Raw genomic sequence first — 11,456 nt, 5'->3', positions numbered from 1 at the left:
CAAAAATACAAAATACAAAAATACAAAATACAAAATACAAAATACAAAAATACAAAATACAAAATACAAAAATACAAAATACAAAAATACAAAAATACAAAAATACAAAAATACAAAATACAAAAATACAAAAATACAAAATACAAAATACAAAATACAAAAATACAAAATACAAAATACAAAAATACAAAAATACAAAATACAAAATACAAAAATACAAAAATACAAAAATACAAAATACAAAATACAAAATACAAAAATACAAAATACAAAAATACAAAAATACAAAATACAAAATACAAAAATACAAAAATACAAAAATACAAAAATACAAAAATACAAAAATACAAAAATACAAAAATACAAAAATACAAAATACAAAAATACAAAAATACAAAATACACAAATACAAAAATACAAAATACAAAAATACAAAAATACAAAAATACAAAAATACAAAAATACAAAAATACAAAATACAAAATACAAAAATACAAAAATACAAAATACAAAATACAAAAATACAAAAATACAAAATACAAAAATACAAAAATACAAAATACAAAAATACAAAAATACAAAAATACAAAATACAAAAATACAAAAATACAAAAATACAAAATACAAAATACATACAAAAATACAAAATACAAAAATACAAAAATACAAAAATACAAAATACAAAATACAAAAATACAAAAATACAAAAATACAAAATACAAAAATACAAAATACAAAAATACAAAAATACAAAAATACAAAAATACAAAAATACAAAAATACAAAATACAAAAATACAAAATACAAAAAAAAAATACAAAAATACAAAAATACAAAAATACAAAATACAAAATACAAAAATACAAAATACAAAAATACAAAAATACAAAAATACAAAATACAAAATACAAAATACAATACAAAAATACAAAAATACAAAATACAAAATACAAAAATACAAAATACAAAATACAAAAATACAAAAATACAAAAATACAAAATACAAAATACAAAAATACAAAAATACAAAAATACAAAATACAAAAATACAAAATACAAAAATACAAAAATACAAAAATACAAAAATACAAAAATACAAAAATACAAAAATACAAAAATACAAAATACAAAATACAAAAATACAAAAATACAAAATACAAAAATACAAAATACAAAAATACAAAAATACAAAAATACAAAAATACAAAATACATACAAAAATACAAAATACAAAAATACAAAAATACAAAATACAAAAATACAAAATACAAAAATACAAAAATACAAAAATACAAAAATACAAAAATACAAAAATACAAAATACAAAATACAAAATACAAAAATACAAAAATACAAAAATACAAAATACAAAATACAAAAATACAAAATACAAAATACAAAAATACAAAAATACAAAAATACAAAATACAAAAATACAAAAATACAAAAATACAAAAATACAAAAATACAAAAATACAAAAATACAAAAATACAAAATACAAAATACAAAAATACAAAAATACAAAAATACAAAATACAAAATACAAAAATACAAAAATACAAAATACAAAAATACAAAATACAAAATACAAAAATACAAAAATACAAAAATACAAAAATACAAAAATACAAAAATACAAAAATACAAAAATACAAAATACAAAAATACAAAAATACAAAAATACAAAAATACAAAATACAAAATACAAAAATACAAAATACAAAAATACAAAAATACAAAAATACAAAAATACAAAAATACAAAAATACAAAAATACAAAAATACAAAAATACAAAAATACAAAAATACAAAAATACAAAAATACAAAAATACAAAAATACAAAAATACAAAAATACAAAAATACAAAAATACAAAAATACAAAAATACAAAAATACAAAAAACCAGGGCTGCGGAGTCGGGTCATATTTCAAACGACTACAACTCCGACTCCGACTCCAGCTTTCTCAGATTAGCCGACTCCGATTCCGGCTCCGGCTTTCAACAAATGGTTGGCTCCGACTCCGACTCCGACTCCGGCCTACCAAATATAGCCGACTCCGACTCCGACTCCGACTCCTGCTTTCAACAAATGGTTGGCTCTGACTCCGACTCCGACTCCACATAATTTTAAATGTTTCAAAAGTTAGTTAACTATTATTAGTTTATTATTTAATTTAAATAGGATTATTTAAATACTCTCTAAGCGTCATGTTTTTCTCAAGAAAAATAAGTTCGAATCACAAAACGGAAAAAAAAAGTTTCTAGGTAACAAGTTTTATACGTTATGGAAACAGAAATCAAAAAATATCTTCAGTTTAAGAGACATTTTGAGAAGAACAGTTTTGTAAGTAAATTTGGATTTATTTGCTTTACCTCAAATTTGCAAATAATTTATTCAAAGCTATTAAATTAATATATTAAATTGTTATTTTTGAATGAATAATTAAAAGAAACCTGGCCTTAATGATCTATTGAACATTAAAATTCAATTTGCTCACTTTCAGGCTGACATTTATAAGAGACAATGACAATTTTAAACGAAACATTTTTTTTTGTTTTTTTTTAAGACGTACATGGACATCACGCCATGGCTGAAGGAAATTATTATTGCAAATCAATGTATCTAAACAATTTCTTCGTGGAAAGGACGCTTAAGAGGTCCTTTTCAAATATCTGTGACAAGGAAAATATTTCACTCTGGAAATTTTTTAATTTATTTTAATTTTAAAATTTAATGTACATTAAAACGGAAGCGCACGATACTTCGTGAATGTTCACCTAAAACGAAGCTTTATGAATGATCTTGAAAAAACTTAAAATATAATAAAAAACAATTATCCACAGGTAAAATATTTTCTAGGTCACAAGTATTTCATTTTTTTAAGGTACATTGATTTGAAATGATAATCACCTTCCGTCATGTTGGCGTGGGACGTGGTATGTAAAAAAAGTATTTACACCCCTTGGGCACTATGCACATTTTGTGATGAAACATGTAAACAATTTAATGTGGAGTTCTGGCTGCACTGGCGACGTGATCGGTCACGTTTGCTTCGCGTCCGCAGTTTCGTTAAAATATCGGTGTTTTTTCGTGGCCTTTTGAAATTGGTTCCAGGGGGAAATGTGACTTAAGTGATAATATTACGTGGAAGCATGCAGTTTAAGCGAAATTTTGTCAGAATTCGTTGATTTTAGTGTTTTTTGATAAGCTGGCTCGCTTCCGGAATGGGGTTCTGCCCTTTGATTGGAGCGCTTGACAGTTCAGCAAAGGGAGAATGTTTGTGTGTGTTGGTGATAGCGGGAGTCACAGACAAGTGGCAGGAGATTTAATTATTTTAGAAATAATGAAAAGGAGAAGATTATTTTGGGTGGAGTGTGTGAGCGTTCGCCGCGTTCGGTTCGGTGTCCCCGCGTCCGTTTTGATTTGTATGTTTTGAAGGGGTTTTCGGTGTTTTGATTAGTGTTTTAGCTTGGTCGGTTCTGTTTCTCACGGGGAGCCGGGAGAACAATCGATTCAGGGTGGCCTCCGCCGTAAAAATCCGAATTTTTCGGTTCCGTTGGTGCTGTTTGATCGGCGTCGCGCAATAGTGTTGGTGTTGACAGGCAAAAGAGCCGCAGTTTTCAGTGTGTGTGAACGCGGTTGGTCGATGATTTTCGGCACAAGCAAAGCCGGTTGGCTTAGTGTGTGAGCGTGGAGAGCAGGAGAGCGAGAGAGTGAGCGACGACTTTGCGCTTCTGTGTGTTGTACCTCAGATCAGGGCTTTGGTCGCGGATGACCTGTACGTGTGCGTGCCCGTGTGGCCACGCGGCCGGAGTTTGCGAGAAGGTTTGGAGGAGAGAGAGGTGCATTGCTGCTGCTGTGTGCTTCGTCGTCATCATCATCGTCATCACCACAATCAGCGCGGTGTGTTGGTGCTGCTTGCTGTTGGAGTGCGCGGTGAGTTCGCTCCATGTTGAGCACACAGTAGAAAGAGAGAAGGTTATGGGAGTGTTCTTATATTACGTAACGCATTTGGGAACAGTGGGGGTCGGAGGCAGTGTTACGCTCCATACTATTATTTTTTGCGTTACGTAATAAAAGAACGATCTATATGCTGCTGAGTTTTTTTTTTCGGTGTTGGTGTGTTTTTATGCAGGGATGCCAGAACGGAGCATTTATCTTTATTAAAACTGTGAAAGTTTATATCGTGTTTAGTTTTTTTTCTTGAACATTTATTTATTTGAAACAACGCACTATTTAATTTAACACAATCACGATAATTTCGATTCGCAATAGGAACAAAACATTAACTTAGCGTTTTATTTTTATTTTTTGCTGATTGGTTATTCTTGACGCAACATAGTTTGTTTGTTTATTTTATTAATTCAGTTTGATATCAAATGGCAGAAATTTGCCTGACTTAACGCGAATTTTTAGATTGAAAGGAGACCAACCAAAATAATTTTCACACAAGGTTCAACAGTGATTCAGTCTTTCCACAGCCGGCTGTCTAAGACTGAATCGACTCTAAATCAACAATATTTTAATACCTAGATAGACATTTTCTCAACTGTTGCATTTTAACGACGAATCTCACAGATGATGAAGCTAAAAACTTAGTTAGGACTTTCCATTGTTTTTGTATTTATTTAAAAATATCAAATATGCTGATTAATCACATTACACAAAAAGATGAAAAATTAACTAATTATGCTTTTCAAATCGGTCATTTTAAATTAACTTCTAACTACTACATTTAAATAAAACAAATAAATAATTAATGTTCTCCCCCGCATCGCTGTAAGAGTTTAAAATCAAGATTCCAATTATGCGTTAAATCATGTATAATCTCGAATTTCGCTTAAACACTCAATAGTTTAAAGGAAAATATAAACTTCTCTTTACTCTTACAGTCGGTAGCTTGAGTTTAACAGCAAACACGTTAAAACTGTGTTTAATCAGCATTGCTTTTACATGAGAGAAAGGTTAGTTCAGTCATATTACAGTCAATTTAATCATGCACGGCTTCGTCGCGTTGTATTGGCCGTGGCTTTAAATATAAAAAATATAAATCATGCATCTTTTACACTATACAGTCACAAGTATATGTTTAATAATTAAAAAAACTAACTCTACTTGATTCGCCCGCAATACCTTTCGGGGTATATCCTAGGGTTCTACCTCTCCTACTAACATTGAGTCCAAAACCTCCCTACAAACATCTATACCACTAAGGTGACGTAGGGGTCCCTGCGCACTTTAGATAGGTGTTTACTAACATTCCGTCATTTCCCCGAGGATAGCTTGGACCCGGCGTGGACCCCCTTATGCCCTGGGCTGTATTACACACTCATCAAAAGATGAAGACATGGTATCTCCCGTGTTGGATTATTGTTCCGGATGAGGGTCTAACACAACCAGACCAAACAGTGGGATAAGCGTTGTGGAGCCTTCCGGTGGTGGGGCGTCCTCCAAATGCTAATGCTAATGCTAAACATGTAAACAATTTAATGTTGACATAAACCTAGTACTACGTTTTGTTCAGAAACTCATGCCGAACATTTTGCTGCAAAAAGCTCATGAAAAGATGTTTTCTATAAAAAGTTATATAACAAATACGATTACAAAAATAAAAAAGGTGCAAAAAAAGTTTGTACACCTTTCGAAAAATTAACATAAATAAAGTTATTTGTTGACAAATCACCATAAATCCAGTCTCCCAACTCCAGATAGGCATCCTTGACTGATTAAAAAAATAATTTGGATTGAATATAAAGTTTACTAATTACTTAGTATAAAAGTTTATATAACTCTGAAATTCAATATAAAACTTATCTAAACTTAATTTTGCAAACTTTCAATTTAACTAAATGTCAATATATTACCATAGAATTGCTAAATAAACATTTTGGAGTGGGTATAACACCGTTTTGGGGGTCTTTGTATCGCTAGAATAGATTTTTCGTTGGAATTTCGTACCAACCCGGAATTACGTCGTCGAAAAATCCGCCGGCATCCGAACCGGTCCACAATTCACAAGTTAATCTATGTGGCATCGGAAATGGCATAAAATTTCCGATCTTTTGATACCCAGACATCTAGGTTTTCTATAAAACCCACGTTTTTAAATACCTAGGCAAAAACGTTGTTATGGTTTCGTTTGAGCAATCTGCCAAAAATGTATGGAATTTCGTAATTTTTGTTCTCGTGGATCAAACTTACTTTTTGCCCAGGTATTTAAAAACGTAGGTTTTATAGAAAACCTAGATGTATGGGTATCAAAAGATCGGAAATTTTATGCCATTTCCGATGCCACATAGATTAACTTGTGAATTGTGGACCGGTTCGGATGCCGGCGGATTTTTCGACGACGTAATTCCGGGTTGGTACGAAATTCCAACGAAAAATCTATTCTAGCGATACAAAGACCCCCAAAACGGTGTTATACCCACTCCAAAATGTTTATTTAGCAATTCTATGGTAATATATTGACATTTAGTTAAATTGAAAGTTTGCAAAATTAAGTTTAGATAAGTTTTATATTGAATTTCCAGAGTTATATAAACTTTTATACTAAGTAATTAGTAAACTTTATATTCAATCCAAATTATTTTTTTAATCAGTCAAGGATGCCTATTTGGAGTTGGGAGACTGGATTTATGGTGATTTGTCAACAAATAACTTTATTTATGTTAATTTTTCGAAAGGTGTACAAACTTTTTTTGCACCTTTTTTATTTTTGTTATAGTATTTGTTATATAACTTTTTATAGAAAACATATTTTCATGAGCTTTTTGCAGCAAAATGTTCGGCATGAGTTTCTGAACAAAACGTAGTACTAGGTTTATGTCAACATTAAATTGTTTACATGTTTCATCACAAAATGTGCATAGTGCCCAAGGGGTGTAAATACTTTTTTTACATACTGTATGTGAAAATTCTTACCGGCTGATAATATTTTGATTTTGTTTTTTTTTAATAATATTTTAAAAATAAATTAAAATCCTATATTTTGTTCTATACATTTTTTTTATAAGCTCATCTCTTGAGATTTGTCCAACGGTAATTTGCAACGATATCAAAATAGTTTACCTAAAATCAACATCAACATTCAATGATTATTTCAAAATTGGTTGCAACTTCTTTTGATATTTTTTTTTTTAGTTTCAATTATTTTAAATGCAACACTTTGATTTTCTTGTTATCAGTTATAAACAAAATGCGCATGTTGAGTTCCAAGTAAGAGATTGTTATTATCTTTGATTATTTGTTACAAAAGTTAAACTGTCAGTGACTCTTTTTCTATTTCCAAAAACAGTGATTACTATTTTTAATCTTTTTATGTACCTCGTAATTTTTTTCCTAAAAAATGATTTAACTTAAAACCTTCAAGACATTCGCTATCGGGGTAAAAGATGACTGTGTGTGTACTTTTTTCAGAAAGATGTGGATGAAGTTTGGTCAAATTTGAATTGAAAGGGCACATAAATATAGGAAAAAGGAAGCAGTCAAGATTCAATTAGATATGTCTGACTACATAACCAATATTTTTATTGATTTTTAAATGATGATACTACATTCTTGGGTAAGAGGTTATCATTTAGTAATTAAAATGAAATAACACAATTAGAGCTTTCCAATCACAATAAAAAGCTTCAAAAACGTAATGGCATCTGATAAATCTCTATTAAAAATGAAAAAATGGCGACGCAGTGCATGCGACGTAAAATATAATTAAAAATATAAGAAGTTTTGTAAATTTAGCTGTAATATAGAAAATACTTAACAATAAACAAAACATATTTTTTGTTGAATTTAAGATAACTCCGACTCCGGGTTATCAGAAATCTTCGACTCCGACTCCGGCTCCAGCTCTTAAAATTTAGCCGACTCCGGCTCCGACTCCGACTCCAGCTGTCCGAGTTTTGTCGACTTCGACTCCTACTCCGACTCCAGGTCCCCAAAAATACCCGACTCCACCGACTCCGGCTCCGACTCCGACTCCGACTCCACAGCCCTGCAAAAAACTAGCATTTAGCTCATATGATACAAGTAACGTGAATTTCCAATCCATCGCAGAAGAATAAAACACTTCATTCAACACGTCAGCATCGCGTACATCAGTCATAATTGTGAGTGACGTCCAGAGATCGTCCAGCTGCTGGCTGCCATCCATCCGTTGACCGTTGACGTTGGCCTCGGTGTAGGTCTTCCCCCTACCACTTACAGATCTCTGCGTTCCAAAACCGCCCAGTATCTCCAGCGAGTTGGACACCGACCTTCGTCTCCCACGCCATCACGGTCACGGCCACGAAGTAAAAAGACGAAGAAAAAAACATGCGGAAAATTTTTGCCCCGGAAATAAAAAATCTGACATCACCAGAATGTTGCTTCTGTGCAAATATTGCTGTTTCGGGGAGGGGGAGGAAATGTGAAATAAAAACATGAATACGATGAATGGCCCCCACCCCTGTTCCGATGACAACAACGGGGACCATTTTGTCCAGCATGTCTGCAGCAGCCTACACTGCTGCTGTGCTGATGTCAATCCAGAAAAGCTAACAACGAAGTCGTTGGCATGTTTTGCGAATTTGAACTTTTCTTCTTGGGGACTATTGTGAATCGTGTTTGGGTGATTTCCCAGGCCACAAATTAAATTCTTCTTTACGTACATTCATGCCAAATTGGAAAATAAGTTATTCAAACCATGGTGTTAAATTGACCAACAATGATTTTTGTGATTTTAATTTTTGGTATATTGTCATAACTAACTGTATTGAAGTATACAAATATTTATTTATTTATTGATTTCAACTAGGTGTTCTTTCAATAAAAACAATTTATGTGATTTTTTTTAAACATTTGATTTTGTTTTTGTTCTTCCGTATTTGAGTGAAAACTGTAGAAATCTTAACTTAGAAACTAACGAAGGTTTTATTTTCTATTATAAAAAATAAAATAAAATCAAATCAGTTTAAACAGTAATAATCAGTTTTAAATTTTTTCAGTAAATTTTTGCAAAGGAGACGTTTAAAAACATTCAAATCAAATCATTCGCCCATTTTTTTTTTTTTTCAAAGCACTCTGCGTCCGACAATCCTTCAATAGGCGTTTGGCACGTTCTCTGGCCCGTCGTCGCCTTCGTCCCGATGTCATAAATCAATCCCGCACAAACTGTTTGGTTTAGTTTGGATCCGGGGCCGGCTTCAACCTCGAACGGAACTAATCTTTCGCCGACTAATGGAAATTGATGACACGAGACGGCCGGCCAAGAGGCGTTTTTGTTTTCTTTTTTTTTTTCCTCTGTCTAACTCACTTGTGTTGACTGGAAAGTTGAAGGTTTTTTTGCGAGTATTTTTCTCTCTTCCCTCTGTGATTGGTTTTTGACTTTTATATTTAAACTGTGCGAGGTAACAAATAGGTTAAGGTTAAGCCGTGAAAAAGATCGTTGAGAGGTGGAACGTCACGTTTTAGTATCTTTTAATTTGCGATTCGTTTGAGCGATTTTGACTGGTGACAGTGTTTAAACATTTTTAATTTTTTAAGTAACCGACTCCGGCTTCGACTCTAATTTCGGATTCTGAAAAGTACCCGACTTCATCCACTCTGGCTCTGACTATAGTCCCGCTGTCGGTTGTTAGATTTCCTAAAAAAAACATGGAATTTTCAAGAATTGCAAGTTATTGCTAGTAGGGGGAGAGGGGGTAATATGCACCCCCTAAGGCAGTGATTCTCAACCTTCTTCTAGGCCGGTACCCCCTGCCATGTAAATCAAGTAGGCCCGGTACCCCCATTGAGAATCGCTGCCCTAAGGGAAAACTGTGATTTCTCAGCCATTACAGCATTACTGTGGAAGAATTTTATTCGATGTTCTAAAACAACTATTATTCTTCGTCATCCATGTGAAAAAAGTCTTAAAAAGCCTCAAAATTGTTCAAAAATATCAAATTTCTAAAAACATTTTTGATTCGTTTTAAACAACAAGGCGGGGCAATATGCACCGCGACATTGGGCCAAAATGCACTACAACAACGGGGCAAAATGCACCACAACATGGGGCAAAATGCACCGGGTAAAAGCAGTTTTAACTAGTCACCACTAGATGACACCACTGTTTTTACAAAGGAGCTTCACAGCGGTGCATTTTGCCCCGACCACGATTTTTGCAGAAAATTTGTATTAAAAATGCATTTTTTGATGTTTTTGGACTCATCTATCTACAGAAAATTGAAGATTGTGGCAAAAACTATATACCTCAACACTTACAATATCAATAAATTCTTTTTATATTGTCCAAAAATCATAATTAAAGTTCAATGAAAATTAGATGAAAACACAACATTTTAAAGTTTTGCAAATAACTTAAGCTGTTTCTATAATGTGATGCTCAAATTTTGCCAGCATGGTTTAGCAATGTTAAGCTTCCAATTTCTATGATTTTTTCCCCGGAAAATTCTTCCAAATACCGAGAAAAGCAGGGGGTGCATTTTGCCCCGGGGGTGCATATTACCCCCTCTCCCCCTAATCACTCCCATAATTGCGGAATTTCTAAGTAGTCATGCAATTATAAAGAATTAAATGAAATTTTAATCGAGCCTAAAAGTTTACAATCATTTCTCTACTAAACAAGGTTGACATTTAGACTCTCCGCTTTCCACCTTAGGATATTGTTCATCGTACCAGCTGTTCAAAGGACGCAGTTTCGCCGGCACAACTTCTACCTCCGCCAACCGCTGCAGAAGCCGCCTTTTGTCCAGCAGCAAAAAGAGCAAATGCAAATGTCCCCCCCGGAGCAAATTTGTAATTGAAAATCAACATCACCTTTGACAAGAACAACCAGCCGTGCCCTCTGCCCTGCGGGCTCTGTGACATTTCTCTGGGTATACTTTTGTAATAATATTATCACCATTGAAAGTTTTTTTTTCGCTTGAGGGCGGAACGAGTTCGTGTAGCTGCGGATTGTCAGTGAGGAAAGTTAATTAGCAGTAGAACTGGCTTGTTGTTCCGGTTGAACTTTATTTTAGGGGTTCAGAGAAAACAACTGGGAATCTGTATTACAATGGAGAATCACAACCACATGTCAACATTCCGACGTTGTCGTGCTACCTTGTCGCACGTCGCCTTTAGACGTTCCGAGAAAAACGCGTTTAATTGTTTGACCTTGAATAAACAAAACATAGAGCACGCAATGTAAACAATAACAAACACGTTTTGTTTGGTTGACCATTCTGTGCATTGCCCCGAAGTTTGGTTGAATTTGGTTGCTGGAGTCCCGAGTTATAATTGTTTACGGTAGTCAGGCATGTACGTGTGTCAAACGCGTTCTGACCAGAAATCCCTTTGGCCAGTTGTCGCACTTACAGCAATTTTCAGGATGTGTCAAGATAGCACGACAAGATTGAAACTTCTTCCATATTAGATATGACAAAATTGCATGGAGTTTTTTTTAGGTTTTTATAGAATATCTCAGGAT

This window comes from Culex quinquefasciatus, chromosome 3 (genome assembly GCF_015732765.1).
Source record: "Culex quinquefasciatus strain JHB chromosome 3, VPISU_Cqui_1.0_pri_paternal, whole genome shotgun sequence".
Lineage (NCBI taxonomy): Eukaryota > Metazoa > Arthropoda > Insecta > Diptera > Culicidae > Culex > Culex quinquefasciatus.
Note: the sequence above shows the minus strand (reverse complement) of the source record.